The sequence below is a fragment of the Sus scrofa genome, chromosome 5 (assembly GCF_000003025.6).
Source record: "Sus scrofa isolate TJ Tabasco breed Duroc chromosome 5, Sscrofa11.1, whole genome shotgun sequence".
Taxonomy (NCBI): domain Eukaryota; kingdom Metazoa; phylum Chordata; class Mammalia; order Artiodactyla; family Suidae; genus Sus; species Sus scrofa.
The window spans coordinates 6,234,604-6,240,603 of NC_010447.5; the positions used below are offsets into that span (position 1 = coordinate 6,234,604).

The 6,000-nt window shown below is 53.2% G+C and overlaps 1 protein-coding gene across 1 annotated transcript in view; it reads right to left on the reverse strand.

Annotated features, from left to right (window-relative positions):
* The window catches only part of SERHL2 (serine hydrolase like 2), a 23,489-nt gene extending 18,281 nt beyond the window's left edge, over positions 1-5,208 (reverse strand). Inside the window, exon 1 of the mRNA XM_021091434.1 lies at positions 4,979-5,208. The gene's annotated coding sequence lies outside the window, so the exon portion shown is untranslated. The remainder of the gene's footprint in view (positions 1-4,978) is intronic.

The following is a 6,000-nucleotide window of genomic DNA, read 5'->3' on the forward strand; positions in this document are numbered from 1 at the left end:
CTCACTTAGTAATCTGGCGTTACTAAGATCTGTGGTGTAGGTTGCAGATGCGGTTCGGATCCCGCGTTGCTGTGGCTGTGGTGTAGGCTCTTGGCCATAGCTCTGATTCGACCCTAGCCTGAGAACTTACATATGCTGCGGGTGTGGTCCTACAAAGAAAAAAAAAATTGTAATTTTCTTTTTAGTTCCTTAGCATTGCCCATGAGAGTGCTCTGGGATGTTTCAGGGCCTCTGGTCTCCAGTTTTGAGGGTCGGTCTCTGTGGGGGGCATTGCTGATATCTCATTCTCCATCCCCCGTAGATCAGTTAGTTTCACAGTTAGGGAAAACCATTAGAAAGAGTCCTACTCTACACAAATAGACACCCTGAGAGTGGGGAGCTGCTTGGCTCAGCCTCAGGACTGGGTTCTGTGTGGAGGGCGGGACTCCCCGGCACGCTCCTGGGGTCTCAGGGCTCAGCAGTAGAGGATTCAGCTTTGTCACTGCTGTGGCTCTGGCTGCTGCTGTGGCGTGGGTTCTATTCCCGGCCCAGGAACTTCTCCATGTTGTGGGTGTGGCCAAAAAAAAAAAAAAAAAAAGACAACCAACCCTGCTTGGTTTGGGCATGGATTCAGGAGGGCTGGTGGGGAGTTAGGGGACAGGGGGTGTAGCCAGGGCCAAGTGAAACAGCCTCGTCAGACTGAGAGTCTCAGCAAGGTGGACTTGAACGCCTGAAGGTGGAAATGGAAGGAAATGCTGGGTCCCTGGGGTGTGCCTGGCTCTGGGCAAGTAGCTTCAGAGCAAGTGACAAGGTCCAGGGCAGCTTGGCAAGTTCTCTGGAGCTATTGAAACCCTTTGCTGACATCTGGTCCGAGGCTGGTAACGCTCCCTGGCAACTCACCGCGAGTGGGAACCGTGTGAGCTCTGCAGCCCTCAGGCTGGGCTGGCTGCCAGGCTGTCCTGTCCTACTGGCCCAAAGTGCAGTGGCCGAGGCACCCTCTGACAGGCCGTCTGCTCCCCTCACCTCCTGCCCCCCTTCCTGCATGGGGCAGGGCCTGACCTGTTTCCCTAAGACCTAAGGTGACCGATGACGGAAATGCCTCTGCTCAGTTTCTTCTCCATAAACAAAACCCCTTCTTTTTTTTTTTTTTTTTTTCCTTTTTAGGGCCATGCCCACGGCATATGGAGGTACCCAGGCTAGGGGTCCAATTGGATCTACAGCCACCAGCCTACACTACAGCTACAGCAAAACCAGATCCTTAACCCACTGAGCGAGGCCAGGGGTCAAACACACAACCTCGTGGTTCCTGGTGGGATTTGTTTCCACTGCGCCACGATGGGAACTCCTAAAACCCTTTCTTCAAGGGGCTAAACAGCGAGCCCTTTCTGAGAACACCTGCAGCTCCTCTTTTAGTCCCGTTGCCCAGGGACTTTGGGTTTTTACTTCATTAATTGAGACCTTAAAAGTCACAAAATAGAGCTCACCCCGACCAACAGATCTTAACTCACTGAAACTAATTCTCCTCCTAAACTCACCCTGGGAGTATTTGAAAGAAAAGCTCATAAAGCTCAAATCAAAAAGCACAGGAGGTCCCCCTTCTGGCTCAGCGGAAATGAACCTAACATTCATGAAGACACGGGTTTGATCCCTGGCCTCGCTCAGTGGGTTAAGGATCTGGCGTTGTCATGAGCTGTGGTGTAGGTCGCAGATGAAAGATGACGTGAAGACACAGACAACACCACTTGAAGATGGAGGCAGAGATGGGAGCAATGCATCTCCAAGCCAAGGACACCAAAGATGGCCAGCAGATGCCCAGAAGGATCTGATGTCGCTGTGGCTGTGGTGCAGGCCAGCAGCTGTAGCTCCAATTCAACCCCTAGCCTGAGAATTTCCATATGCCTTGAGCGTGGACCTAAAAAGCAAAAAAATAAAAATAGAAAGCAGAAGAGGGAGTTCCTTTGTGGCACAGTGGGTTAAGGATTAGGCATTGTCACCACAGCCACCTGGGTTGCTGCTGTAGCAAAGTTTCAATCCCTGGCCCAGGAACCGCCCCGTGCCACAGGTGTGGTTAAAAAAAAAAAAGTAGAAGAGGAAAGACAACGCGCAGAGAAAAAGGTGACACGAGGTCATGTCCCTGCCAGTTGGAACCTGTTGGTTTTATTCCAGCGTAAACTGATTAGTTTTCCTGGAGAGGGTAATGGAGAAGGAGGAGGAGGGAGGAGGCGTCTTTATTTAGCCCTCATGTTGCAATCATGCGTTCCTAGATCCCGGCCTCCTGCCTAGAATACGTGCAGAGGTTCAGGGAGGAGTTAATAAGGCTCGGCTTGGGCTCTGCAATGGAGAGGGGCCACCCTTCACAAGGACAGGCCTGGCAAGCCTGTCTCCTCATCGCTATGTCAACTGAATGCTTCCAGGTCTGGGGCACGTGCCTCTCAATCGGCTCCTGGGACTCCTGTGTCCCCACCCCCACCCCCTGAGCGTCCCCCCTGCCCCCCTACACCACAGCCCCATCAATGCCAGATCCTTAACCCACTGAGTGAGGCCAGGGATCAAACCTGCATCCTCATGGATGCTAGTCAGGTTCATAACCTGCTGAGCCACAATGGGAACTCCCCAGTTTCCTGGTCCTAAAGTTAGCACCCCCACTCCCCACCCGAGTCAGGGTCGGGGCAGGCCCTTGGCCTGAATCCTGCATCCTGCCTGCCAGTCTCCAAGGTAAAGGCAGGCAGGCTCTTCATGGTTTATTAAGCAACCAGAGCAACACAGACTAGAATTCTTCAGCTCCCACCATGTGATGGAAGATGTGGGTTTTGCATTCTTTTCTTTTTTTCTTTTTTGCTCAGAGCCTGTGATAAGGGTCAACTCGACCTATGCTACTTTATTTACTCAACATCTCACCAAAACATTTTCTCCGGGAATTATTGTGGTAGTTCCACATTCAGCACTGCTGGGAAGTGCTAGGAGCGGGCTGCTTAATGTCTCTGTTGTCAGTTTCCCAGTTTCTTCGCAGTTGTATTTCTAGCCTGAAGTTGCATCTGGTACATAGCAGGTGCTCAGTAAATGTTTGTTCAATGAATAAATGCATGAATTATCTGAAATGTCATATTTTTCACTCTCCCATGCCTTGGCATATGTTAATTGCTTCAGTCTAAAAGCTCCTACTCCTTGCAGCAGTTACCTTTGGATGTGTGCCTAACTCGCAATAACTCTCTTTTGGGGAGCTGTCTCCCTCCCATCCACAAAGTCACCAAGGTGGGTCTGAGGGAGCCCTATTCCTGTCTTGGACGCTGCCCCTAGACCATAACCAATTTCTGGGGTGGGGCAACCTGACCCAAGTTGGGCCAAGGCCTCTGCCCCAGCAATTTGGAATCAGGGTTTGATATTCCAGCCTTACTCTGGGCTTGTCTTCAGAATGGGACACATTTGGGGAAAAAAAAAGGGGGGGGAGCCACAGTATGACTGTCAACTACCCCTGCAACTTAAGTAGCAGGGGGAAAAATTCAGATGTGCAGAGAGCAGAAGAGAAAGAAACAGGCTATGGTCAAGGAGTGGAGGGTGTGCTATGATGCACCACCCTGGATCCTGCAAGGGCCGAGCCGTCATTCCTCCAGCCCGCGGCGAATGTCAGCTGTGACAGTTGAGTTCTTCCCTGAGACTCGCCCCTCATGGAAGGGACCTGCCACGTCCGAGGACATGGCCTCCCCAGGGCATTCCATCACCACGGACCGGTCCTTATACCCCAGTCAATGCCCTCGCCAATGTACAAAGGGCTGGTGACAACCATCCCAGCTCCTGAGCTTCCCATGGAATCGTGTAAGGTTCCCAGCTGAATCCAGGTTCAACTTCTGCCCTGCGCAGCTGCTCTGATTTGCTAAAAGGCTGCTTCCTGAGAGGCTGAGCGATGAGTGTTCTGTATGCATGAATAAGAGAGTGCAGCTCTGCTTCCCAGGGCACCTAACCCAAGACACGAGGCTTACAGTGCAAAGGCACTGGTGGTAAAACAACTGATGATTGCTGTGATGAGGCAGAGGTTCTTCCCAAGAAGCACCTCAGCTTCCTTGCTGGCCCTAGCGAGGGGCCTCCTTAAATTAACCTTTCCTAAATGAAACATAGTTTGCAGGTCAGGGTGGTAAGCATTTTGGCCTCCAGCATAGCAGCTGAGACCCCCAGGGCCACCTGGAGAGGGAGGTAAAGTTTGGCCTTGGCACCTGGTCCTTTTTACAAATCTCTCCCGCCCCCCAGCCCTAGGGTGGGCATGTGAAGTGCTGCACCCAGCCCAGCCCCCTTCTCTCATTCAATGTGGATTGAGGGGCCACGAGGTGCGGGGCTCCTTCTCTGACCCATCTCGCTGTCAAAGTGCCCTGGACCGGCTCCCATCTCTGATCCCTGCGGCAGGCACGCACAGGTGCATTATCTTCCACCAGTGGCATTTTCACCATGGGGCTTCGTCTTGGTTCCTGTTTCTGGTTTCAGGGAATTTCCTCCTCTGGGGATTCAGCAGCTCAGTCCCTATGTAGACTTTGGGGAAGACTCCAGGCTGAAGGCGTCGTAGACACTCAGAGGCCCTCAGATGGTCCAGAACCCCTGAGAGGTTCCGAACCCCTCTTGTTGCAACTGAGGAAACAGAGTATTTGAACCAATCCTGCAACCCAGGACAGGCAGATGGGGAAATGCTTTCCACTGACTGAGGTTCAATTCGATTCTCTCGACACCCAGCATCTGCCGCCTCCCGCCCTTGGGAGGGTTTCCAGGAGCGAATCTGATTCTTGGCGCGCGCGGGTACCGTGGGGAGCGGAGCGGAGGCGCGCGGGGGCCGCGCCACGTCCCGGGGGCTGCGGGTGGGTCCAGAGCCGCTCTGCGGCCAGGGCGGCCAAGAAGAGGGAGAAACTCGTCTCCACCGCGCCCCCCCGCCCCCAAGTCCCGTTCTCCCTCTTTCTAGAAGCCCTCCTCTATCCTGGCTGCGACTGTGCGACTCTTTTTTTGGCGAAAGAAACCTTACCGAATCGAGGGCACTAGGGCGGCGGCACCAAGGGAAGGCAGGGTGGTGTCTGTTGGAGGCTTTTATCCTTGGAGCGTAGAATTAGAGGAAGAGCCCTTCCGCAGACCCCGAATTCCCGCTGCGCGCGACGGCCCGGGCCGTGGCAGGATCCCAAACACTCAGTGCCGCGTGGACCTTGGGCGGCGGGAACCTCGGACGCCGGTCGGCTCCCAGGAAGCCCTGCGGCCCCTCTCGAGCGGGGTTGGAGCGCCCCCTGCCGGCCCCCCGCCTTACCGCAGCCCCGCGCGCGGTCCTCCCCGGGGCGGATGCAGGGACCCCGGCAGGCGGCGCTAGGATGTAGGGGCTTCCTCCCAAGCCTGCCATCCCTTCGCACTTAGGCTGCAACTGATTCTTTTTTAAAAAGAAAAAGGAAAAAGGGCCTTTCCCCAGACCTCTGTGTGAGGCAATGGAGAGGAATACACCAACACTCCGGTGGCGTTCTCTGAACCTTTTTCGGTTCCAGGACCACTTTGGGGTCAAAGATTTTAAGGCAGGGATCCTCTTACAAGGAGCTGCCTACAAGGTATTAAAGAGCTTTGGGTTGGACAATCACTGACAAGTTAGATTTGACACTTTGGATGGGGCTTTAGACATGTGTGACAAACAGAAGAGTGGTTTTATTTTTACAAATTGGTGTTTGTTATTTTGATTTTTAGTTTTCTTTTGCTTTTTTAGGGCCACATTTGCGGCATATGGAAGTTCCCAGGCTAAGGGTCAAATCAGAGCTGCAAGCTGCTGGCCTAGCCCACAGCCACAGCAACATCGGGATCCAAGCTGCATTTGCGACCTACACCACAGCTCGCAGCCACGCCAGATCCTTAACCCACTGAGCAAGGCCAGGGATTGAGCCTGCATCCGCATGGATACTTGTTGGGTTCGTTACTGCTGAGCCACAATGGGAACTCCACAAATTGTTTCTTTTTTAATTTTTTAACATTATAGTTGATTTATAATGTTCTGTCAATTTCTGCTGTTCAGCAAAG